General features: G+C 35.8%; 1 protein-coding gene across 3 annotated transcripts in view; it reads left to right on the top strand.

Annotated features, from left to right (window-relative positions):
- Positions 1 to 26,580, top strand: part of CMSS1 (cms1 ribosomal small subunit homolog (yeast)) — a 343,642-nt gene that overhangs the window by 185,375 nt on the left and 131,687 nt on the right. Inside the window, exon 1 of one of the 3 annotated variants that reach the window (XM_023527531.1) lies at positions 19,693 to 19,714. The exons of the other annotated variants lie outside the window; for them this stretch is intronic. The gene's annotated coding sequence lies outside the window, so the exon portion shown is untranslated. Of the gene's footprint in view, positions 1 to 19,692; positions 19,715 to 26,580 lie in introns of those variants that run through there. 3 annotated transcript variants of the gene reach the window in all.

Raw genomic sequence — 26,580 nt, 5'->3', positions numbered from 1 at the left:
TAAGGGGGAAAGAAAATCAACAGAGGAAATTACAGTAGCACTTGATACAGTGGCACCTTTTTCTTAAGTCATATGAGGTGAAGATATTTGAAAGTTTGCAGCTTTGACAGTCTCTCTTTTAGACAGTAACCAGAGGTCTTGGGAGACAATGTGGCATGCATATACTGCCACCGTTTAGCCTTGGCCTTCACATGCATATGTGTCCACATTTTCAAAATTGGCCTCTTAAAATATATGTGAGAGTCAAGTGATTTGAAAGTAAATACCACTTCCTTTCTCCTCTGCTTTTGCCATTTCCTTTTTAACATTAATTATCTTTTCTAAAGGAATTGGTGTTTCCTGGCCTGGTATAGTTTCTGTTTGTTTTGGATAGTTGTTAAGATACCTGCCATGTCTTATGGAATCTAGTATATTGAGTATGATACCAAGTTCTTACTCTATTTTCTCTTGTTTTTAGGTAAGTCATCTGATTGGAGTAACTTTCATTTGATGGAATTTTCCATTTGGTAAAGTATTACTATTTTTATCAAATGATATAAACTTTCATTTTCGTGACTTCTTAATCTGTGTTTTCCCACACATTTGACCTCTATAGTATGTTCTATCTCGAAGGCAGGGGTGGGCGGGAGGTAGCTAGGAAACAAGGGAAAAGGCATATAACTAAATATATGTCAAAAAACACTACTGAAAGAAACCTACCTCTATAGCTATTTTCATCAAATTTGGCTTTTAGAACTTCAGGAAATGGAAGAGTTGTTATATTTAATTATCTTTAGAAAGGATTGGGCTTACTTCAGAGACTCCACCAAGTTTAAAACAGTGGCTTTCTAATTGTTTTTGGTGAAAATCTGGCATTCCTCAAAATCATGCTGTGCATCTTGGGAAAAGCATTCTGTATTAACAGAGAGCTTTTCTTTTGAATCATGCTTTTAAATCTTCAGATATTTGTTCATTTTAAAATACAGTTATTAAATAAAAGAAACAAAATACACAATTTTGGAAGTATAAAGCAAGGATTCAGTGGCACAGAGGTAGTCCCACTTCTATTATTATGGTTCATAATAATAGAAGATTGAAGCCTCCAAGAGTGAGTAGTATAATGAGAGGGACAAAAGGACACATTAAACATCAAATGGCTTCTCCCCAATGTCCTTGATCTTTTTACTAGTAAGAAGGATGTCTGTATTTGGTACACTTTCTGCAAAGGTAAGTGAGTTATAAATCCTATTAATTATTTTTCCCTTGGGGGAATGTTTCTCTTTCTATAGAACTAGGCACATATTGGCCTATTGAGTAATAAGTACCAAGAGTCCCAAAATCCTACTCCTAGCATCATGTCTTTCCCGGTGTTTTTGGACTGAGAATTTTTTTTCTGTGTTTTATCTTAGAGATTAACTTAATAAAAAGATACAGTTTAAAATACCTAGAGAATCAGATAGATGCCATATTCCTTTAACTCTTCTATTATTTCTTCCCTCTCACCAGTTTTAATTTTTTAAACTAAATACCTGATAATTAGTACTTAAAATCCTCTCGAGATCATGGAACATTGGCATTTATTGTTGCTGACTGAGAGGAGTCACAATCCTTGTATATTGGATGAAACAGTGATAGGATGACATTGACATTTTATTTTAAAAGTTTAGTGATTGAAGCAAAGTTCCTACTAGATCAGTAGGCTACCTCATCTCTATTCCAATACAGGCCTCACCTCACTGGTCCAAGAGCATATAGGGTTGGGATTGTTTCTGTTCTGCAAAGTACTGTGCTTTTAGTTGAATGAATTAATAGATGGATGAGTGACTGGATGAATACATATATATTCATATTAGACTCTTTAAGCAAGTTTTAATATTTTACTATTAGAGACTTTTAACTGGCTCTTATATTCTCTGTGCCTCATTTTCCTCAATCTGTTTCCTTCTCTGGGCTGAAGGCCCTATGAAGATAGGAACTGCGTATGCTGCTGCTAATTTTTGAGCACTTGCCATATTATCTGGTACACAGTAGGCACTCAGTGAATATCTGGTAAGTGAGGAGAGGTGCAATCAAATGTAAAAGTATTTCAAGCACATGTGAGAGTTGCAAGGAATAATGAGAGGGTATATATATATACTGGAGTGGTATATCTATACATACAAACCAAAAGCAAATGCTCAAAAATAGGGTTTTTTTTAATCCGATTCATGCTAACCAAATTAAAAAACAACAACAACAACATTCCTTTCGAACCAGGATACCCTGTTTCTTTGTAGTAGATGGCGTCATCGTATACCTGATTTGGGAGCTAGAGCTGCTTATATGCCTTAGTTCCTCTCTGGTATTGATAAATTCTACATAAGATAACTAATTACAACTCAGAAATTATTTGAACATGACATGAGAACAAAGACAATAAATTAAAACAGACTGATTTTTTTTCCCTAAGATTTCTATATAAAATTCAGACCTTACCTCCCTTTGAATAGCGCTAGATAAACTTTGACTAGGTTTTATAACCCAGTTTGTTTTCTCTTAATCTGTGAAAACTCTAATACCTCAGACCAGTCATTATCTGATTTTTTTTTTAGCATATTTATTTTCTTCTGAATATATCACACTGGTCACCTTAAGTAGATTATGAAGCACTCTTATCCTCATTTTTTTAGTATAGCGACAACCACCCAACCAGCTTCAGGTTTGATTTGTATCCTCTTTTTTCTGCTCTTGTTCTCTGTTTTGATCTTGAAGTCCATTTTGCACTTTCTACCAGTATGTCTTGTTTTATGGATCCGTTGGTGATCAGGAAAAATCAAATACTATCTTTTTCAGTAAATATATGTTAAACGTCTGTTGTGTGGACATCCCAAGATGTGATTCAGCAACAAATAACATAAATCATGACCATTCATGAGTCGTAAAACTGAAATCACAGGTTTTCCCTGTGTTCTAGAACTCAGTCCCCAGAACAGGAAGGATTCCAGGATGCCCGGCAGTGCTTCCCCAAGTGTGTTCTGTGGAAATCAGTCTGATGAGCTATACTGCCAAAAGCCAAGTACATTTAAGAAAAATAGCAAGCAATCCTCTTGAAAAGAGTCACAGTGCAAATTAAGATAAATCTAGTAAGAGCTCTAAAATGTCCTACACAAAGAAACAAATATAGCTTTGCTGAAATAATTTCATTGAAAATATACTTGGGAGAAAACTAAGAACAGTAACGATACCTTAAGAAGCTTATAATTAACTCATTCTATGATTTATTCATTCTGTTTTCATTAGCTTTTTTGAAACTCTGAAATTAAGAATTTTTAATTCTTCTATTCAGTTCTTCCTTTATGCTAGCCCCAACCCCTGATAGAAAGATAGATAGAAGAAAGGAGGGGGAATAGGAAGGAAGGAAAGAAGTGTGTGTTTGTACATATATTATTAACTGTCTTGGTTGTTATGTGTCTATACAGAGTCATTGTGTAGTCCTTGTGTACTTTAAAATTTTAATTTATACTAATATAAAATTTATTAATATTTAAAGCAAACTTATTAAATTGTTATATTATGTAATCAAATAAAAAATATTTTTGTTTTGATTCTGTAACAAATGAAAAATGTTTTACCTCAGAAGGTAAGTATGCCCTTTAATTAATGGAGTTAAAAATCTGTATTGGAGGAACTTTTTTTTTTTACTTTAAATTATATATACAAATTACTGGGTTTTTTATATTTTCACCAGAAGTTATTAAGTTTAAAAGTTAAAATATTACACTCAGAAAAATAAGTTATGAAGATATTCGTACTATAGAAAAACCTCCACTCTCTGGAATCTTTGAATGGTGATTTTGGATAAAATTTTCTCAGTACTTAGAGGCTTCTCCCTCCCCCCCCCCCCCCCCCCCCCCCCCACCGCCACCATAAGCCCCAAAACTTTAAAAATATATATTATTTTAACTGGCTAAGATGAAATTTTTTCTAAAATATTTCCATTTATTTGCCTTAAAAGAACAGATCCTGACCATAATTTAAACTTTTTTCGATCCAAGGTCATCATCTAGTTCACTTCATTCCAGCAAGTGTTTATTTAACACCTCCTGTTGTGATGATCCTCTCAGGTCCTTTCGGATACTTGAGTCTGTTCACCACTGTGTTAGACAGCTTCTGAATGCTGTTGCTTTGGGGATATCCAGTTAGCTTTTTATAGCATTTCTGAAGACTGGTAGACACCTGTGAGGGTGCCTCACCGAACCTCACTCCCTAATGTGATGCTTCTACTCTTCTGTGAGTGTGAAGCTAAAATAACCAGCCACATGAACATACATATAAAATAAGACCACACTAAGCAGCTCTTTCATTTGTAAAGTCCATGAAATCTGTAGATTTTGGTTGCTCAAAAGTCCTTATTATCCTTTGGCTTATTTTTTTGGATCTCTTGAGTTGTTCAGACATTTTAGGTACATGAAATGTTGCTATAAATTGATGAAGCAGATATTTCCTTTATTTCTTTTCTTAATAATGCTTCTAGGAACAAATTCAGATCTTAGAACACCACGGTCTATGTTATCGAATGGCCAAATGAGAATTAGTTGTGCCTAAAACATTAATCAACATATTTCCATCTAATTATAGTCCACAGCTTCCTTATAAACCATTTTATATTTGCCTGAGATTTGGTTTAATTTTGAACTACAATAAAGACTTTTAAATGAATTGTTAATTTTTCAAATTCAGTTTGTGAATTTATGTGTGTGTATATATATACATTTACAATTTGTAATATTACACACGCACACACACACACACCAACACACACACACACAACAACACACACACGCCATAGAATTCTTAGTAAAGACTTCTGTAGCAGGCTCATTTTGATATTCTCTTTTGTCAAATTGATGTGTCCTGAGAACATCTATCATTAAAAGTCAGTATTTATAAAATATTTGTTAAATTATACGGCTCTATCTGATTACCAGTTAAGCTGAAAATGAATTGAGTGCTGGAGAGAAGGCCAACCCAGTGTGTGTATTTTATAGGCTGAAAGAACTAACATGTTAGATCAGGAGAGGTTTCTAAGGCTCTGATATAGATTGGAGCAGTAAAGCTAGATAAAGTTTTTAGTTCCTCCCAATGACCGTGATAATCATACCTGTACTTCAATTACTTTTTGTATTATTAGTAACTGTTAGTTAGCTCATCACATCCCTCCAACAAGTTTTTATCCTCTTTAACCCTGTTTTATTCATGTGCCCAAATCTACCTGGCACCCACCTTACCAAATGAGAACAAGCAAGAAGCACCATAGTAACAGAAGAATAAAATTCCTCTGTATGTGCTTTGTATTACCAGCAACGTGTACACTGAGATCTTTTTGAAGAGTTAATGAAGAAACTTGAGGATTTTGGATTATCTGCCATTTAAAGTTAAATTGTGGTATTTTGGCTTACTTAAAAGGCATAGCAGACCCTTTTTTTTCCTCTAAAATTATTTCTAGACTCCTCGAGTGTAGTTATTGGTTATCTGTCCATTTCTTTTCTATTTAACAGTCTTCTCTTTTTAAACAATATAAATGTAAGCTGGTGCATGTTTGTGTAAGAGTGTGATGTGTGTTTGTGTAAGAGTGTGATTCAGATTCTCTAGGATTATAATCTTTCTTTCAAGCTGTTATTGCAACATTGAAGAGTAAGAAAATTTTCATCATATTGTCATGCAACTTCATGGCTTATTTTCATTTGTTTTTGTTATTTATTATTATTATTATTATTATTATTATTATTATTATTATTATTCACTTGGAATTTATGGGAGAGAATTCCAGAAAGTTACCATGGTTCTTTTCTTTTTTTCTTTTTTTTTTCAGTTAGAGGAAGTGGCAAACGTGGATTGAGGGTAAGGAGAGTGTGGCACAAGGAAACTGGCTTAAAATCTCTACATAGTATATGCAATTTTATATTCTGAATAATATCTCCAATTCATTAATCACCCTGGGTGGTAGCCATACAAGTTTTATTCCTTGGAAAGCCTTACTATAATTGAGAACTTTGCCAGCATATCATGTACCTTATAATTTTATATTCTAAAATTACGTGGCATTTAATGTCTTCATTTCCTCGTGCAACCTTTTAAAATCCTTGTATCTTCATTTGTTTTATTGTCCCCACATCCTTTTTCTATTTCAGGTAATTCTTTGCAATTCATTTAGCTGTTCTGCAGATAAGTCTTTTGCAGATTTTCTAAAAGCTGGGTTATCTCACTGTGGTCTAGTGCTATGGCTTTTTAGTAGGAGACAAGTTTACAACTAGGAACCTCTAGTTCCCTAAGTTCAAAATCTGTATAAGTTTATACTAGAAAGCCAAAATATTCCCTCTGTAATCACTGAACATCCAAAAGAAGATAGATACCATCAGCTTTGAAACCTAATCAATTCCTTAAGCTTATGGATATTTCGAAGGCCTGAGACAGAGTGTGTGAGACCCAGCATTGCCTTGGCCGTTTACTTTTGGGAGCCGCAAATGGGGTGGTATCTTTTGCCAAGACCTAGGAGACTTAATATAAATTGGCAGGAATGTAGCCTCTCTTTCACCCTGTTCTTAGCAAAAGGAACAGCAGGTTAAAAATGAATAACGAGTGATAACATTTTTTTAAATAATCTTAAAGGGATTTTTTAAGTTTTTATTTTTAACGATTTAATTTAAAATTTATCAAGTCAGTTGATGTGTTGCTGTTTACTTACTAAGAGCTATTTTATTAGAAGGTAATGAATAATTTTGAGTTTTCCTCATGTCAGTGTGCTCTACTTTTTAAGGACTATCAATTACCTAGACCTTATATCACCTAGAAAATTGGAGAACAGTCATCCTGATGTCACTGCTATTCTGGGCACCACACAAAACTGTTAAAAGTACTCGAGTTTCTGGTGACACACTGTAGAACTCTTCTTATATATAAGTTCTGTCTTTGGAGGTGCTAAGAAGTAAGACTGAGTTTTTGTGCTCTCAAATATATCCCCTTGGTACACTGCTTCCTTTCACATTAAGCATCTTTAACACCTTTACTTCAAGAAATAAGCCAGTGGTGCACAGTAGGCAAGAAGCTTCAGAAGAGAAAGAACCCTTCTCAGAATTTCAGAATCCCCTCATTAAAGAGAACATTTCTATAACATTTTATTTTATTCAGAGATTCTAAGTGTTGGAACAAAAAGGCAGGAGGAGAGGAGCTATCTTGAGCTCTTGAATTTGAAGCAAGATCTGCATTAGACCCCATTTTAGAAAAGTATTTGTCCTCCATATAAATCAGTGCTTTCACCAAATTAGTGAATTTTATGTCAGGTATCTTGGTTGCTCGTATTTTTTAAATCTTAGATATGATTCAATAGAAACAATGATTTGCTATTTAAAGAAAGAATATCTGATATTTAATGAAACTCTGACCTTTTTAATGGAGAAAAAGAGTAGCATGGATGCTAGGTCCAGGGTGTGTGTGTGTGTGTGTGTGTGTGTGTGTGTGTCTGTGTGTCTGTCTGTCTGTCTGTCTGTCAGAGAGAAAGAAAGAGAGAGAGAGAGAGACGGAAGACAAGAGACAGACCTAGTTACATTCATCTCCTTTGTCCACAGAGTATTTGCAGTAACTTGGAAACAACATAAAATAAATTTCTCTTAGGTATTTTAAATAAAAATAGGGAAGACCAAGGGAAATGAATCATATTAGAATTACTTTGGGCCTCTTAGGAATCCTACAGATGTCTTGATTCTGTAGCATTAAGAGGGAAGTCAAGACACAGTCCTCTTCGGAACAAAATAGCAGACCTTTCATTGGATCTCCCATCAATGCTACCCCAGGTCGAATCAGTGCCAAGTCCACTATCAGCCCTTGGGTTTCACCTGTCCTGTGCATTCATCCTGGTTCCTCTGGCTCTGCCTGCATGCTTGTTATGGCTTGGCTGTGCCAGAGTGTTCATTCCATTGCTTTGGAAAGGCTTGCAGTGTCAACAGTTGCACATCCCTTTCAGGAATAGCATTGAGCACAATTTTGGAAAAATTGCACTTGCATCATATATTGGATTGAGCATTCAAGAGGCCTTCAAAACATCACTCTCAGTTTATTCTGCTGTTTCACAGGTACTTCCGTAGAACTGACATAGGTGAGGGGCACCCAGAAACTGGCCATGCATGCTGGGGGGTGCAGGGGAGGAAAGTGAGATTCCGTTCTGCCTGACTCAGCCGTAATAGGTAGAAAACCTAAGGATCCTTTTCTTCACTGATCATCATTTGTTTCCATCGTTTGTTCCCATGGTTATTTTCCACTGCTCAGTTGTTATTTGCATTTCTTTAGAAACTAAGAGGCAAAGAGAATTGAGGTGCTACACCAGAGTCTGAGAAAATTCAAAATTTTGGACTGAGGTCCCACCTCTGAGCTCATGCTTTTTTATTACACTGTATTTGGCTAAAGATCTGACACTAAATGCACTGTAACCATTGCAAAGGCAGTGCAGTGTCTTGCTTCCTAGATTTCCACTGGCATGTCTACCTGTTGTTAGAGTAACCACACCTTTCCATGAATTTTGGGTGTTTTAGCCATTTTGGAAAAAGAAGGGCAGGGAAAAGAAAAGAATTGATGGTAGAGAGATGGTGCCTGAAAATGGAAAGGTCACAGATGAAAGCAGAGTATGTGTTACCTTCTGGCTCAGGCGAGGTGGTTGGGTGTGGATGTCATGTGTGTCCCTAACGCAGTCACCCTCTCAGTGGTAATTCTCCCAGTTTAGCCACCATGGAGTATTGTTCCTTGTTTTCCTGTAGTGCTTGTCAAAATGCTATGACAACTGGCTAGTTTTATACAAACAGAGCCTGGCTCTCAAGAGACAGTGTGTCTGAAAGTCAAACGTGGATGGCAGCCATTGGCATGCAGAGGAGTCAGAAACCAGATTGTTTTCTCGTTGGATGAACAGCTTAAAGCAACGTAAAGTTAATTGAAGAATTCCTTGAAAGTGAAGTCAGACTAAAAGAAATGCTCTTGAGTCTATAATTTACTAAATGTGAAAGATCTGTAAGTGGTAGTGAGACTAAAAGTTTAGGGGAAAAAAGAACATTTTTGTAAACAGATCTGGCTTGTATTATTGCCTGGGCAGTTTTAATTATTTGCTCTAATAATGTAGATTTGCAAAAGAATCTCTAATTAGGTAAAGCTTGATTTATAGAGTTGGCCTCATATAAACCATGATGTCATGGTGTGCTGCAGAAAATTACAGGCCTGGTCTTGCCGTTGAAAACTATTATTTCTACCCAGGACTACTCACGCTCTGCATGTCTTACTCTCACAAAATCAAAGCATCCTATGTTTTCTCTCTCAATGCCCATTGCCCAGGTAAATTTAAGGTATATTGTTACTCATTAATTTATCAAATACATATTTAAAAAATTGAGGAGGCAGGAGCAGAGTTTCAGTACTAACTCTAGTAGTTAAAGAAGTCTTTACTTCCTGGGAACTTAGTAGAAACCATCCCATGATCATCAACAGAATGAATTCATTCTTCCTTCATGCCAGACTGTCAAAAGTAGTATGGTATGTCTGTCTGTCCTTCCCTCTTACAACCCTAAACCTGTCTCTATTTTTCTTCTCCCTTCCTGGCCACTTCCTGGAAAGTTATTTCAGTGTCACTATCATCTGTTTAATCTTGCTTTAAATAAGAGCATGGGCTTCTGTAACATTTCACCCTGGTTCTTATTCCCTTTGCCATTGTAGTAGAGCCTTGATGTAGGGCCAAGGCCCTTGCTTTGATTATAGGTCTGCTGATTATAATTTCCTAACATTTTTCTTCCATTAATTATACCTTAATGGTTACATTTTCTATGCCTTCCATTTCAATTTTGTTAAAGTAGAAAAGACTTTAAAAGGAATTCTAGAGTTTTACAATTTCTTTTTCATCTTGTATAATTGTTTAACTGACATCTGCCTTGATTGCCATTTTAAGTGATTTCCCTTTATCAGGTCTTCTTAAACTATTCAGTGTATTTTGCACAGAAAACAACTCGTGCCTTTCACTGTCATATTTCATCAGTTTATATAATATTTGATTAAATTATGTAACTATAATAACAAGTCCGACAGGCATAAACATGTTTGGGAACAAACAACTCTTTAAACAGTTGGAAGAAGGACATATGACATACCGAAGAATAGCTTTCTAGCCTCCAGCATTCAGTATGTGTGGGCTTGGTCCTGAGTTAAACAAAGGGATAAAATTGAGTAAATGAAGCTCAGTTATGAGAACTTCTAACACTGTACTCTCCACCTTCTTTTCATTTTGCAGATGTGATCGGGTGGTAACATGACTTTCCCAAGGTCTTGAAACTACTCGGTAGCCAAGTTGGGTGCCCTAACGCCCAACAGGATTTTCCAGTGGCAGAGGACAGCTGATACCCTGACCCTTTATTGTGCTTGTCTGACTGTCGCTTTATGCAGGTTTTCAGAGTGAACTTTGATTTATTGCCACAAAATACCTGTCTTGATGTTTACTTTACCCATAGTTTTTGTGTTACTAATTAACATGTTTTTCTTTAAATTCTTAATATCAAAACTGATTCCTTTCTTATTACTGGGAGTTAATCCAGGTCATGAGATTTATTAGTTCTGTCTCTAAATGACCATAATTAGATAAGAGAGAGAGGGGCTGCTTGTAAGAATTTTCCTTGCAGAGCTTGTTCTCATCAGTCTACAGCCGCATACTGTTCATGGCTGCTTTTTAAAGGTCACAGGCCTCTGAGACAAAGCTGCTCTGGAGTTGAGGCAGGGCTCTAAGGTTTATATTTATTTGATCTCTTTTATAAGCCACATATGCTGATGTTTCTAATATCAAATTGGAAAGATTTTTTTTAAATTCCCTTCCTTTTTCCACCCTTTTTTCCAGTGCTTCCCTCTTGTCCAATCCCCTTTCATAAAAGAGTCGATAGTACCTAGAATCAAAATGTACCTATTAGTGGGAAGTTTAAAATAAAATCAAACCATTAGGATGAATATGAAGGAAGGGGAAAAATGTTGTGCTCAAATCCCAGAGGTAAAATGGTTTTGTTGTTCTTGAACATTGCATTTAGCTTTGAGTTCCTAATAGACATTTGGGTTCACCATTTTGTTTGCTGAAAGGAAACCTATCTGCTCTTCCACAGAGACATTGTGATCAAGCACTTTATTCTAAGTCAATGATCCTATGTAAGTGAAGCTGAATAACCATCTAGAGCAGGGGATTCCTATACACATTACAGTTTGAGAAGCCCTATTGTAGTTCATCTCCATTCTTTATTGACGAGGAACAGAGGCCAGAGAAGAGAAATAATATGCCAGTCACCAAGATTATTGGTACTAGCACCAGCCTGGGGCCAGTGTTCCTCAGCACCAACCTGGGCCTCAGAGCACTCTTGTATAGAAATCACAGGTAAGATGTGCTATATGGACACTGAGGACATAGGCTGTCAAGTGAGTGGGGTTTAGACTTGATGGAGTCAGAATATAGAATGTGAGAAAAATGGTTTCTTCAAGGAGCTTCTCTTTTCACTGTGAAGAGAGACAGAGGGTAGACCTCTGTTCCAAGTTGCTATCAAATCACGGTGGAGGGGAAATCTACACTAATAGGTAATTACTTAAAAACTAATCTGTTTTTAAGTAAATACTATGTCAAAATTTCTCTTTCTTTAGTCAAAATTACGGATAAGTTTATGTTGTATTTTATGACAGTAAGTTTATGAGAAAACTTTGGGTCAGGGTCCCAAACTCAAGCTGCCTGCAACAAGCAGTCAGGCAGATACAAATAGCTGTTTATTACCCACTGAGCCAGGCCTAAGACAACAGGGAGCGGGCCCTACGGCGCACCAATGGGCCGTGTCCTGTCTCCAGGGGGCAGCTGCTTCCCAGTTCCAGATGATTTCTGTCTTGTTAAAGATGCAGATATACAGTTGACCACATTTTCTTTCTAGTGTTGTGAAAGAAGCTGGAAGTCTGGATTATTAAATTAAATCCCCTAATTTTAAATGTTAACAACTTCTTTCTTCCACTTGCTCAAGCCAGAAGCCTTGGAAATGTCCTTGACTCCTCTTCCTTTCAAACCCACATGTAATCCATCTGGAAATCTGTTGGCTGTACCCTCAAAATATATTCAGAATCTGATCACTTCTTACTTATCTCTATTGCACTACTTTAGCCCAAATCATCATCATTTCTCTCCAGGATTATTGCAATAGCCTCCCTTCCATGCTTTCTCTCCTCAGTTGGAGGGATCTTATTGCTCCTCTGCTCATTACCCTTCAAAAGCTTTCCATTTCACTCAGCATGAAAGCCCAGAGGCTTCTCAATGCCCTAGGAGACTATCTGACCTCATTTCTATGGCCACAGTGGCCTCCTGTCTGTTCCCCAAATACACCAGCTCATTTCCTCATCATGACCTTCACCCATACTGTTCCCTTGCCTAAATGCTCTTTCCCCGGGTATCTCCACGGCCCATTCACTCGCTCCAACCCTTTACTCAAACATCATCTTCTCCACGAGGCCTTCCTTAGCCTCATTATCTAAACATGTAGACACACACACACAAATGCACACACCCTACCCCTCCCCTTCTCAGCTCTGTTTTCCCCTCAGCTCATATCATGCTCTGGTACACTGCATATTTTTCTTCTTTATTACCTGTCTTCTTCAGGTAATAGGTTCCAAAAGGGTAGGGACTTTGTATGCTTTGGTGTATGTGTTCACTACTATATGCTTAGCATCTAGAAATGTCCTTCACACATAGTAGGTGCTCAATAAATGTTTGCTGAGTAAATGAATCTTAAAAACAGTTTTGCAACTTCAAGCCAATTAAAACTGTTCGGTGGGCCAAACCCAGCCTACAATCCCTTTCAACTTAGTCAAAAAGAAGAGCGCGCACTTCTCCAGCTGTGCCTAGTGTCTCAGAGACAGACTTCTGGACAGCATCCTGCCACCTGCCCTGCTCAGGAAACCTTAGAAGAGCTCTTCCACTGCACCCCTACGCGTTGCGTCCTCCTGCTTCCACCCTGCTGAACTTTAATGCAGGCTGGTGGTTTTATGCTTCAACACTGTTTTCCCCAGTGTGTTGTTGTTTGGCATATAGAGAATTTTCCGTGAATTAGTTCAGCTTCCTGAGTGAACTTCCAAACTTCTGAAGGTAGGAAACAGAATAATTTAACTCACTTTCCACAACACAGAGTTTAGAGTCAGACAAGCAGTGAATAAGAGGAAGAACACTACAAACAGAAGAGAAAACATATATAAAGACACTTGGGTGGAAAAAACCTTGATGCTTTGGGAGAGAGCGAGTGAAAATATAGCAGGGAGTAAAGCATGAAAATGGTAAGAAAAAAAGGTTAGGTAAGCAGGGCCAAATCTCACAGGCTAGGGTAAGAAGTTTGTATGTTATTGTTAAGTACAGTGGGAAGATCAGAACTCATGAACTATTCATAGTGGTAATTTTTCTTTAATACAGCTTTTTACTGAAGTATGACATATATACATCCTGGTGTGTGTTTCCTTTGTCAGTTTATCATTAGCAGTCATTCAGCACCTAGACTCCTTTTCCTTTTTTTTAAAAAAAAATGTTTAGACTTAACTGGCTGAAAAAAAATGTTTATTTTCACATTTATAATTAAAATATTAAAGTTTATTTTAAAATAGCTTACTAAAATAAATGTACTTATTTGTAGAAAATAAGCTTTGTTTTAGTTATGTAATACTATAGATTTTGATTTTAATAACTTTTTAATAAAGTTAGCTGCCCCGGGCACAGTCTTTTTAATTGTATCCACTTTAGTTACATAAACATAATGCTAAATAGTCATTCATTTTACTGTTGCATTTGCAACCTTTTCCAAGTTACTATCACATTAAAATATATGTGTTTTCCTTCTAAAAATATAATATTGTATACTTACACTATACCAAACATACATTAATTTCAGTTTTTATAAAAGGCATAGCTTTTTTTAAGCTCAAGGTTTATTCCAGCCTATATATTCTAATCATAAAATAAAATTTGAGCAGTTTACTAATGTTCCGTAGAAGGTAGAACAAGACTTTTTTTTAGTTCAATGTATGAGAACAGTAAATCATGTCTCATGTATTTTCTTGAAACTTCAGAATTCTGGAAGCCAAAGTGAGCCTCCAATTGCTTGCAGGGGTTTTGTAGCTTAGCCTTGGCTATGCAGTGACTAAAAGGGCAGATTCTGAGTCATGATAACATTTGAGATATCAACAGTCAAAGCAAAATCAAGCTATAGATAATCTGGAAGGCTGAGGTAAAGTTTAAGGGTTAGGCTGAGGTAAAGACTAAGGGTTAGGAAGAAAGTCTTGGAACATTCAGAGGCAGCCCAGATGTGACATAAGTGAGAACTATAAGAAGAAAAATTTCACAACTCTTCATAGCTTTCTCACAACTGATTTTCATTTCAGTATCATGAAATGGAAATTATGGAAGTAGAGAAATTCAGAAATGGAAAGGACCATAGAGACCTCATTTTGCAGATGAGGAAACTGAGGCCCAGAGATCACCAAAAACTTGCTCAATGTCATGCAACTAGAGTTAATGTAGGACTGAAGTTAGAATTTGGAACTCCTATTTTCTAGCTCACTATTCTTTTATCTAATCTCTTGGCCACTTTTCGACTATATAGTCATTGGAGTTATACCAAAATGGAATGAGCTGGTTTGGGTGAGGAAGGGAGCTCTCTGCTACCAGAAGTGAGTGATCAGGAGAAACTGGACTTTGGCTACCTGATATGCATGTGGATTTTCCATGAAGTAAACTTGGAAACTCTAATTTCAATGAGTTTAGATAGTTTTCATATTTGTAATCAGGTAATTATTTGTCCTCCCTACTTACAACAATTATTGTTCATTCTCATTCATGTGTGTCTCATTCACTCTATAGTCTTTTCTCAGAACCTGTTTTGCCTTTGAGGGCACCTGTTCCAAAGTCACTTAGTAATGCAGTATGACTAAAAAGCAAGCCAAGACTCCAAGCTCTGTTCACCACTTGGAATGATGAGTAATCATTTTGCCCATAATTAATTTAACCTTTTGCATTAGCCCAGTATCTAATAACTGCTGTTTTTTTTCTACCACAAATACAAAATTAGCTATATAGTTAGCAAAGGAAGATCCATGACAATGACTCAGTTGGCTTTCCTACTCTATAGCAAGGACTTGGAATGGTAAAAGTTTTGCTCAGTTCATAACCCAATAAGGTATAAAAGATTTTTAAAGGAGATCGTGGTAGAATTTCTTTACTATGCAACAATATAGCCTGTTCTTGGCTTAGAAACGAGAGTGTATAAATTGGCATTACAATATAAAGTGTGTGAGAAGAACTCTGATTAGAAATGTATTTACCAACTGATAATGTCTGTGTGAATAGAAAATCTCTGCATATTGCTCTGAATAAATATTCTGAATATAAAATTATCTCTGCTCATCCCATCTTCATCCCTTTGTCCAGTTTTGAGACCTTATTTTTTCTGCTGTAATTTAGAAGATATTTTCCCAGACATGAACGTTTTTAGACTATGGACTAACAGTCATATTTATAATAGGGAATTTCCAGAAAACAAGTGATTCAGTCTCATAAGTTCTAAGTATCCCCATTCTCCAGTGGAAACCAGGGTGAATTATTCATTGTAGTAAATATATGGTCACATTGAGACCCATCTCCATAGGTTTAAAACCGGGTTTTAAACTTCCATCCTGCAGTCCTGTGGGAAGATTTCTAATATCTGTATTCTCCTCACTTCCACTGACCTGAATTTGGGATTTGAGAGGTGGGATGAGAGAGGAAATGGTAGCAGGGTTTCACCTATCATGGTGATCCAGTAAAGATGTGAAGAACTGACTTTCTCCACCGCCCCCAAACATAAAGGAAACAGATCCCAGCAAGGGAGAAGCCGTGTGATAGGACTAGAAAAGTTTAGTACATAGTTGTCCAGATCGAACATAAAAAAACCTGAGATGCACATCTCCTGGCTCCCACATCAGTTTTTGTTTGTTTGTTTGTTTTTACAATCCCATTTCACCTCTACTGAAAAGTCAGGGTAGACTCTTACTTCCTTTCCAAAGCAGAAGTTGGACCATGTATCTTAGGTGTGTTTGCCTCACTTTCTCCCAAGAGAAGACCCCCTAGGGCAGTGTCAACAAACTTCTCCTGTGAAAGGTCAAATACTAAATATTTTAGGTTTTGCCAGCCTTCTGGCCTCTGTAGCAACTGCTCAACTGTATCATAGCACAAAAGCAGTCACAGATGATTCGTGAACAAGCGAACATGGCTGTGTGCCAATAAAACTTCTTTTATGGCCACCGAAATTTCAATTTTATGTATTTTTCACGTGTCATGAAAAATTATCCTAATTTTGATTTTTTGCAAACATTTAAAATCACCATGTGCTATTCAAAAAGAGATTGTGGAGAAGATTTGGGCCCACTGGCCATAGTTTGCTAAGCCTAACTGTAAGGGAATAAATCATGAAATATGAGAAAGACTATAGCTGTTAAAATGTGAAGAGACAAAATATGATACCTGAAGGACAGATCATTTAAATCTGGTAAGAGAAGTGACTGATGGGTATGTGCGTGCATGCGTGCATGCGTGCGTGGAGAAGTAGATAGATGCCCTGACCCTTGATTCTGTTTTAGGTAATCTCGGTTGATACTCAGTCAAATTCCAGATTGGTTATTTTGATTTACTCTCTTCAGCTTTACGAAAGCCAGGTTTTAGTTGGCCTTAGAGAAGAAAAGCAGAAATAAGAGGACATGTAACTTAAGAGTTGACTATAAGGTATGTAGAGCCAACAGAACATTTTATTAGGAATAGTAGCTAGTGGTTTTCATTATCAGCGAATCATGGTTAAGTGTGTCTGAGGTAGGGAGGAGGCAGCTAGTGTATCCCTCTTTAGCAAAAACTAGTTCATGACATTGTAACACTCTCATAGACTGTCTTCTGCTGCACTGAAAGAACCCATAAAAATCTCTATTTTTACAACATAAAATCTGTGTTGATAAACTTTAAATTTAAAAAAAATCCTGTAAACTCAAAACCATAAGGGACCATTCTTAAAATAGTGTGGATGTTTATGTGCAATCGAATACAGCTTTTGTTGCGTTGTAGGTCAAATCACCTATAACAATTGTATAAATGGTAGTTTGGTTATTTATAACAAAGGAGCATTAGTTATTATGATGATGACGATAATATAATTACCATTTTTTGAGCAGCTACTATCTGCTGCCACATAATATATATTTTTTTCATTTATTCCCATAACAACCCGACAAATTAGGTATTACTCCTGTTGAAATGAAATTGGGGCCTAGTCACATACACAGACTAAGAGGGCCAAATCTATGTTTTCCTGACATGAAAGTTTATGGTATTTCCACTGTACTATTACCATGATGAGAAATAGTAGCCAAAAAAAAAAAAACCCAAAAAATATAATTTGGAAAAACTATCTCAACTATATTGCTGGCTATCATTACTTTATGTTAATCTTAGTCTGCATAGTTATTGTATAGTAATAGAATGACTTCAGCTTCTTAAAACCTTGAAAATCAAACCCATTTTGTCTTTTAACATTTGTGGTTTGTGTGTCCATTCATGGCTCACAGTTTCTAGGCAAGCTGCAGCCTTGAACTATTCACTGTCTGAACTTGCCCTCAAAGAATTCTTCTTCCCGCCTTACCTCTCTCAAGTGACAACCAATGAAAAACCCACAAGCTCAGCAGCTACAGCTCTGGAAAACTTCCATCAAAACCCACATTCCATGTCCCTTTTGAAAATCACAGTTCCTAGAATTTGCTGTTATCTTCTTGAGGGTCATGACTAATGTTTGTAACATTGTAAAACTTCCACTGCAAACAGTGTCTGCAAGACCTGGATTCCTTAACTTGAGCTCTGTGTTAACTTAACCTACACCAAGATGTTTGCTGCCCGTCAACTGCTCTACCCTAAATTCTTACCCAGAAAACTAGAAAGCTTAATGAATTTCAGAAAGTACCTCTTTGACAGATAGAATTGAATAAAAATCCTTGGTATATTGAGACTCTGAGGTGACTCAGTCCTATTCTGGTTCCTCTAAATTTTATTCATTGCATGAATTGTTTTTAGGATTCAGAGGTCAAGTACCCGTATACCTGTCTCGGAGGAAACAATTTCATTTTTCCTAAATGTGGAAATGTAGTGTTAAAGTGGCTGTTTTATGTATGAGTGAGTGATACCAAAATCTAGTTTTTAGCAGCCTTTTCATATGCGAATCATGTTATTTAATCCAGATTTCTTTGAAACCACAACCAGACACACAGTATGGATATTTGATTGAAGAAATATGGTTGCTATTATTCACCCTGCCATGCTTTATTTTGCTTACATTAATGACCCATTAATAAATTTTTTTTAAAGTAAATTTGCATCATTAGCCATTGAAATTGGCAAGACTGGGTGCCGATGATTACTCACACAAAATTCCATCAAGAGATAATTTTCTGATCTGTTCGGATCACAACATTGATTTTTCTAGGCTGTCCTACAAATATGTCCAGAAACTCAGGAAGAAAAAAGGCTGTAGCCAGGAGACAAATATGTGCTAATGCACCATTTATTGTCTAGAGAAAATATATGCTCATGGCAGCAATAAGAAGTTATTTTATTTGTTCTGTATGTGTTTGCAGTGTGCAGGCCGCAGAATGTTAGCATTCCAGTTGTGCCCAGACACAATAGAAAGAACTAACTAGCACTTTCTCACTAGCCTTAGTAAGGAATGTATCTTTTGAATCAACACTGGCAAAACAGTTGTCATTTATTTCCAATAACCCTAAAAAGGTTCTTTCTGCTGTCTAAAAACAATGGAGAAATAATTTGGCGTTTTAAATCCCATCTGAATTGACTGCTCTTAGTCACTTAAGAATATTTCCTTATCGGTAAAACTAAGCAGACACATTTTTTTAAAAAAAATTTGACAGAAAATATCTACTATTTAGCTAAGACAGTGAGCTCAGATTTATGGTGGGGAAACCCTCGTAATTCAAAAGAGATTGACTTGAAATAATGTTGATAAAGAATATCAGTGTCAGTTTTCCTAATGGGAAGGAGCCAAGATTTTCTGTTAAATCAGATTCAAGAGAATGTTTACTCTCATCAGTGATCTGTATATACATTATAAATATGTCTGTTTAAGGTCCCCCCACCCCCCGCCCCAGAGGAGAGTATCTCAATGACTGCAATTTTCTACTTTGCCATTTTAATATTTTGACTTCAGTTGTTAAAGTATCAGAAAACAACTCGGAATGTCAAGAAAAAAAAAACCATCATACTATACTTCTTCAGCAAAATACTGGAGTTTGTCTTTCTCCAGGTAGTTCTAAGTTCTGTTTATCTTATTTTATTTTATTTTATTTTTAGAGTTTGATCTGATATCATTAATATATTTTCAAAATGACTATCCAAATTATTTGTGTTTCAAGTACAATGAAAACCATGGACATTTTCAAGTCCCTTAGGCCAAATGTATTGAAAAATTTAAATTCCTAAATGACTAAGCATTCTGTAAGCATTTTCTTATTAAATTTTAAAGGAAGAGGTATTCTCTTGAATCTCATGCTGCTCTCTGCTTCCTGGTAACCCAAACACCTTGACTTTTTTTTCACTCCACCAGTCAGATAAAGAAATTGAGCCATAGAGGAGGCAGAAACTTTGTTCATTCAGGTAAGGGAATATTTCTTGATTGCCTTTAATTTGTTTCATTATTATGCAAAATTTCAAATATAGAGAAAAAAGAACCCCTATGATGGCTGCCACAGTCATCTATTCACAGCCACCTTTGTCACATCTTATCCCATAATGGATTCCTCTACCCTACACTAGATTCATGGGAAGTAAATCCCATATATCATATAATTTCTATGGATTGTCTGTTATGAGATTTGAACTTTGTTGGGCTTTGAAGATTAAAAAAATGAATCAGACTTAGTCTTTGTTCTTAGAGATCTCATTAAATACATCTGTAATCCAATGTGATTTTAATGTAAATACATTGTAACGTAGACTCAAATGCTAAAACCCCTGAACCAGCTTTCAACATAGCAAAATCTATATAAAAGGAATAATTTTATAATTTGAGTCCCTAAAACCAACTTTATGAAAACCTTTTAAAATATGAAAAATTTCCTAGTTCCATTTGCTACAAGAGCCTTGAAGTAATGACACCAGGTAATAAGGAGCCATACATAGCACCTATATTTTGGCTTCTAAATCTTCTTTCCCACCAAAAAGAACTAGTGCTCCTTGGAGAAATGGCTGACTCCAGGGCTCATTGAGGGAAAACAAGATGAGCTTTGGAATGTCTTTTCATGTCAGGATGTTACAAAGTGCTCAAAAAATGATGAGGACTTGTCGAAAGGATAAAGCACCCAGTTCGAAGGGACTCTTAGTGGCCAAATCTGGGACAACTTGAGCAACAAAGCAACTCGGTGAATAAAATAAGAATCCATGTGTGAGTTCATAGTGATAATAAATAAGTAGATACTAAATAAATAAGTAGATACTACATGCATAAGAAGAAACGCTTTCTTTATGGTAGAATGTCACTTAATAAATGTAGAATGAATGATAGAGTAGAAAAAAATCACCATTTTGCAGATTAGATTACATTCATTCCAACAAGTATCAATGGATGCTAAAACTTGGAAGTGAAAGTTAGTGAGGAATAGGATACATACACATTTTAAAGAATCTCTCCACAAATTATATGTTAGTAGCCATGGGAATTAGTAGCTTTAGCATGGAGAGGTCTGTAGTGGCACCTTAACCAAGTGATCAAAACTACATTCAACAATAATAGAACAAACTGACACCCGCACCTATTGATGTTATGCACTGAGAAAGACATCTGTGATAGTCTTGTCCCCAAATGCATAATCAACTTAATATTAAGGAAATAGCAGACAAATCCAAACTAAAAGATACTGTTAAAAATTTCAGTGTCCTGATACAGAAAAGCTGAGGAGCTGTTTTAGACTAAAGGAAACCAACGAGATATGAAAACTAGATGTATGTGTGATCCTGGATTAGATACTGGACCAGGGGGAAAAATGCAGAAAGAACATTATTGAAACAATTGGTAAAATTTTAATAAGGTCTGTGGATTAAATAATAATATTGTGACTATGTAAGCTTCCTGATTTTGACCACTGTACTCTCATTAGGTAAGTGATTATCTTCGTTCCTAGAATATATATATTGAAATATTAGGAGCAAAAGGACATGACGTCTGCAACTTAATCAGATGGTTTAGAAAAACAAATAATCTGTTTATATAGAATGAATAAAATACAAAAATAGGAAAATTTTAATAATTGATAAAATGGGTGGAATATAGAAGAGTTTTTGTGCTTTTCTTGCAACTTTTAAGTTTCAAAGTATTTCAAAGTAACAAAATTTTAAACGCTAAAATAAAGCAAATACACATGCATATACACACGCAGTTATCTTTACTTTAAATAAAGTTAGCTCAAAATATAGAAACCTGAAAATTACACCCAAAGATAAACTGAGGAATGTAAATTTTTTCTTTCAACAAAATTGCTACAGAAATCTTTAACCTTCACATTAAAATTATAAAATTTATAAAAATTTAATAAACACAGTGACACGGTTTCCCAAATCCCCATCCTAAATTGAGGTGCACCTGTTTGTTTTATCTTCGTTCTGTTAGTAGTTGCTATATCTGTCTGGCTTACTTTGAAAAGCTTCTTGCATAGAGTTGGATATGAGTGCATGCTTATTTACATGTTTTTGAAGAAAATAATGGTGATAGTAACCGGCCCCAAAATACAGATAAGACTTTTGCAGAACTGAGGCTCTACATCAGATTTCTCTCTTCCAGTTATTTAGAGTAACTTTTCAGGCCATAGAAAGCCAGGTTTTAGAAGATCCGCTCCTTCCACTTATTGGCTCTGAACCTCTTGGATTTTTCCTTTTCTCTCTTTTCCTCTCATTAAAATGTAACTTTTAAGGGAATAATAGAATAGTAATGAAGTAATGAGTCTATTATTTTGAGCCTATCTAAAAATATATTGCTTTACTAATCACAGAAAAAGAATAAGATCTTCCATTTTCCAATAGCTGATTAGCCAAGACCCCATTTTGCCTCTTTTTTTTTTTTATACCACTTTGCCACTCATAGAGAATTGGAGTAGGAAATAGAAACAAGTAAAACTAGTCAGTCGAAAATAGTTTCTTATAAACTTTTAATTTTAAAAGTAACATTGTCTATAATAGCCAAAGATTGGAAATAACCTAAATGTACTTCCATGGGATCTGATTAATACTAGTAGAATACTGTGCTTCCATAAACAAAGACTGGAAAGGTCTTTACGTGCTGATATGGAAAGATGTCCAACATGTAATTTGAAGTCCAAAAAGCATAGTACAGAACAGTCTATATTCAGTGCTATCATTTGCATATAATAAAAGAAGAAAGGAATATATTTAAAAACAAATGTAATATATATACATGCATATGTATAAAATATCTCCTAAAAGATACACACCCACATAAGTTGCTTGCCTAAGAAGATGAGAATTCGGTATTGGCACAGGTTCATTAATTTCAGCATTAATAGATGTTGAAAAACTCCTAAATTGAATGCTTATAGAAGAAAATATGAAATTGTACTTTTCACCACTGTTTTATTGCTGTAGAAATTATTGTCCTTCATGATAGTTCATCAAACACAGAAACATTCCTGGACCTTTCACTGTAGTGATGAAAACCATTATGCATTTTGTCTGATTCAGTTAGTCTAGTCCACTTATTAACTTGATCTCTAAAGACTAATCAACCTTTTTTCTTAAGTGTTCTTGGTCACAGGAGTACATTCTATGAATGACTGCAAGACTCGCCTGCTACAGGACTATTAAAGACCTGAAAAATATAAAACTGATTTCAGTGGACTTCTACCAAAATACCAATTTAGTTTAATACCCAATGGGAAGTAGAAGGGTAAAAGTTATTTCAAATTAGTTAATGTAAGATTTAGTGTTCTTATAATATGTAGAATACCAGGACCTCTCAGAAAAGCCAGAAACCAAATAAGACCTAGGAAATGTTTAGGAATCCAAGAGTGTCTAGAAGAGCATCTTCCCAGGGGATGAAAATTTAATATATCACCAATTTTTTTCAGCCAAGATCTTAAACAGGATATTAAATGGCATGTAGTAATTTTTTCCCTTAATGAATATCTTTGTAGTTAACAGCCCTCTTTTTCAGTCCACCTGCATTTTATAAGTGGATAAATCGAATCACTCCAAGCTGTCGAATACTCCTTTTCTTCACGTATTTGCCAAGTCAGTGAGAAGTAGGAACCTAAAACAGTCTCTGAAACAAGTAACAATCTACTGCCACTTACAACATGAAATTAAGCAAAGAAATACACTTCTCTCGTGGCTTATTTGCATATCTCATGGTTCTCATTTTTAACTCCCTCTTTTTTTAAAAAAAAAATATTATTCAAATAAAGACTACTGATTGAGCCTATATGGTATATTAAATTAAAGCTCTCTCCACTGAGAATTTTTTGTATAGTTCTAGTAAATAACACTGCATTTCAATAGAGAAGAGTACACAGATGTGACAGTGGTTTTGGAAACGACTTAAGCAGCATCAAGAAACATCTACACATTTTTCCGGCAGTCTGAGTAGTGAAGTAGTGATTTGTACAGCCTCCTCTGCATCTGCTCTTTCCCTCCTTCCTTTTTTCAGCACAGAGATGATTAATAAACTGAACACTCTATATATGCATTCTGACAGTCATGGGGACTGTCACGGTTGATAATATACACATCACCCAGTTCTGTTGTCATGAAACACCTGATTGGGTGCCCTGTACCAGGAACTGTGGCATTTTGAGGGGGCGGTGCTAGGAGCTGTAGGAGACACCATAGCCCAGTTGCTATTTTCTCAGGTCATAGAGTCAGTAGCTGAGCAGGTGTCCTCTCTAGTTTGGATTATGCATTTGAAGAAATAGTTTCTTTGCCTTAGAGAGGAGAGTACAGTCTCATTATCTTAAAAACTAAAAAGACAGTTTTAATAACCATTTCATTCATTACACTATGAATTTTCCTGAAAGACTTGTCATAAACCATGTCTCTATTGCCAAATCCCGAGTTTAGCAGTTACCAAAGTTGACTCTATGACCTGTTACATTTTCCATAGGTTGGATGTAATCACAGAAAGGAGATTGCCAAGATTTTATTTCAATTCAGGTATAACTAAATGCAAAAAATCCCTTACACTTTTATTCTGCCTGCCCCACCCTAGATCACCATTTTGGGAAAAAGTTATAGGATTCACCAAACGGTCTCCCTTTGTTCCAAGTTAATTTTGAGAATGGCTTTTTATGTCTGGTTTATAGTCTTTTAGAACTATGATGGAAACACTGTGACATCTTAAGCTGTAACAAATGAACTGTTCTTGAAGATAAATGTAACTTCATGTCTACAAAGCTAAATATTTACTTTCCAGATGATTTAGTATATCTTTGTTCTTTTCCACACGGAGCTTATTCTTTGTGTGCATCCCTTCATCTCCAAGTTACTTTTTTGTAGCCCTGTTATATCAGTGTTTTGTGATATTACAAAAAAGCAAAGAGTGTGAGGTCAAATTTTCCATTACATACTTCAACAGGAATGCCAGGGAACCTAGCCAAACTAAGTCTACAAAAAATAAAAATTACAGGAAAGATGATTCATTAATCAACAATTGCCCTACCAAAAAAAAAAAAATAGAATTAGTTGTATGTATTTGGTTTGGGGAGCGGGGAATGAGTGCAGACAGCACGGCTATGGGCTGAAATGGGGTATTTTATGCCTACATGGCATGGTTTTAGACCTACTAGAGATCTTTTAAACTTTAAAATCCAGGGAAAAAATAACTCACATCATGTCTTGATTTCTCTCAACTTTTTCTTCTTCCAGAATGAAAGTATATAATACGCTGACCCCACCTACAATTTGATTTAAAAAGTAATGGCAGCTGAAAGATACAAAGGAAAGGCACAGCCTCTAGCTCATGAGCTATGAGACCATGAGCCATTCTTTTCTGTCTTCTATATTACACGATCTTTGTCCTTTCTCTTCTTTTAACACACAACTCCTCTGTGTCTCTTTTTTTTTTTTTTTACTATAAATTAAGGACCTTGGTCCCTCCCTAAAGGGTTGTCAGATCAATAGAAATGCTAGATGTTTTTTTTTTTTTTAAAGTTATTACTAGTATTAAAGGAGCTGAAAGCAGTAAAAATTATGACACTGGGGGAAAAAAATAAGTCACTGAAATTAGAAAAAGCCCCCAAGCTCATGAACAAACAGATTTATCTGATCATAGAACTAGTACCATATTTTTCAAACTCAATGTGAAGCTTCATTTTTTATGTGTCCTAATGAGAAAACCAGCCAGTAACAAATACAGTTGGCTCTGTGACCAGACAGTAATAGATACTGTGAACTATGTTATCTAATGTTTTATTAGCCAGCCTGTAAGCACCATCATGTTCAAAACAGTGACCCATAGTGCAGTAAGGTCCTTGTGTACATTCTGACTCATCAAAGAGAGAGAATGTTAGGGTCCTCTGTCATTTTAGTACAAACTATGTTTTATTTTAATGCTTTGAAAATTAGGATTTGATTTGTGATTCAGACACTGTTAACCAGAGTATATAATTAGAACAATTCTAACCATGTTGGACGATTCCAAATTTACTGAAGATTTTTGTTACCTTTTATGGAGAACAGGTTTTTTTCCCTTTTGCCAAAGAGCTGATAACCCAATTGTTATTGCCATTTCATCCACACAAAGGCCCAGCAACACAAGAAAGAAACATTTTAAAGTTTCTAATAATTAGTGGTTTTTGTGAGAAGCTGGGACAATTCAAGAAAAGAAATGAATTGAAGGAGAGGAATAAAGCCAAAGTTCCCAGACTCTGACAACTAGGGCAAATGTAACAAGTTCACATTCATTGTGGAAAAATGTGAAGTCCTGTACTTTTTTAGAAGAAGACTTAACTACATGAAAAGAATCAGAGCCATAAGGGCCTAATGTCATTTGTGCTGGTCAGACTTTTCTGTGCTCATCTCTCCTTACCTCCATTTGAGGGTCAATGACAGACCACCAAGTAGAGAATGTTTTTAGGAATAGTACTGATAGAGGAAAACATCTGAGGTCTCAGATAGAAAAGAATTACTTCCAGGGCTTCAAAGCTCAAAGAGGCTTTTTTTATGCATTTCCAGTAGTTCATTCTTTACTCCATTCTGCCTTATCTGCAATGCCTTCTCCATACACACACACTTAGGAGGTAGGAGAGGAGAGAAGATGTATGAAGTAAGTTTTCTTCCCCCTTAAAAGATTATATTTTGTGTTTTCAGAATCTCTTTGCTTTTTCCTCTTTCAAGTATATTAAAAAATTGTTTCTTTGGTTTTTAAATCCCTTTTTGTTCAGGCTTATAGCAGCCGAGCAATCTCTAATGTTGCCTTTCTCTCATCAATGCTCTTATTTCTCTATTATGACTACTCCTAC

The sequence above is a fragment of the Pteropus vampyrus genome, unplaced genomic scaffold, assembly GCF_000151845.1.
Source record: "Pteropus vampyrus isolate Shadow unplaced genomic scaffold, Pvam_2.0 Scaffold1, whole genome shotgun sequence".
Classification (NCBI taxonomy): domain Eukaryota; kingdom Metazoa; phylum Chordata; class Mammalia; order Chiroptera; family Pteropodidae; genus Pteropus; species Pteropus vampyrus.
This window is presented reverse-complemented; position numbering and strand designations above follow the sequence as displayed.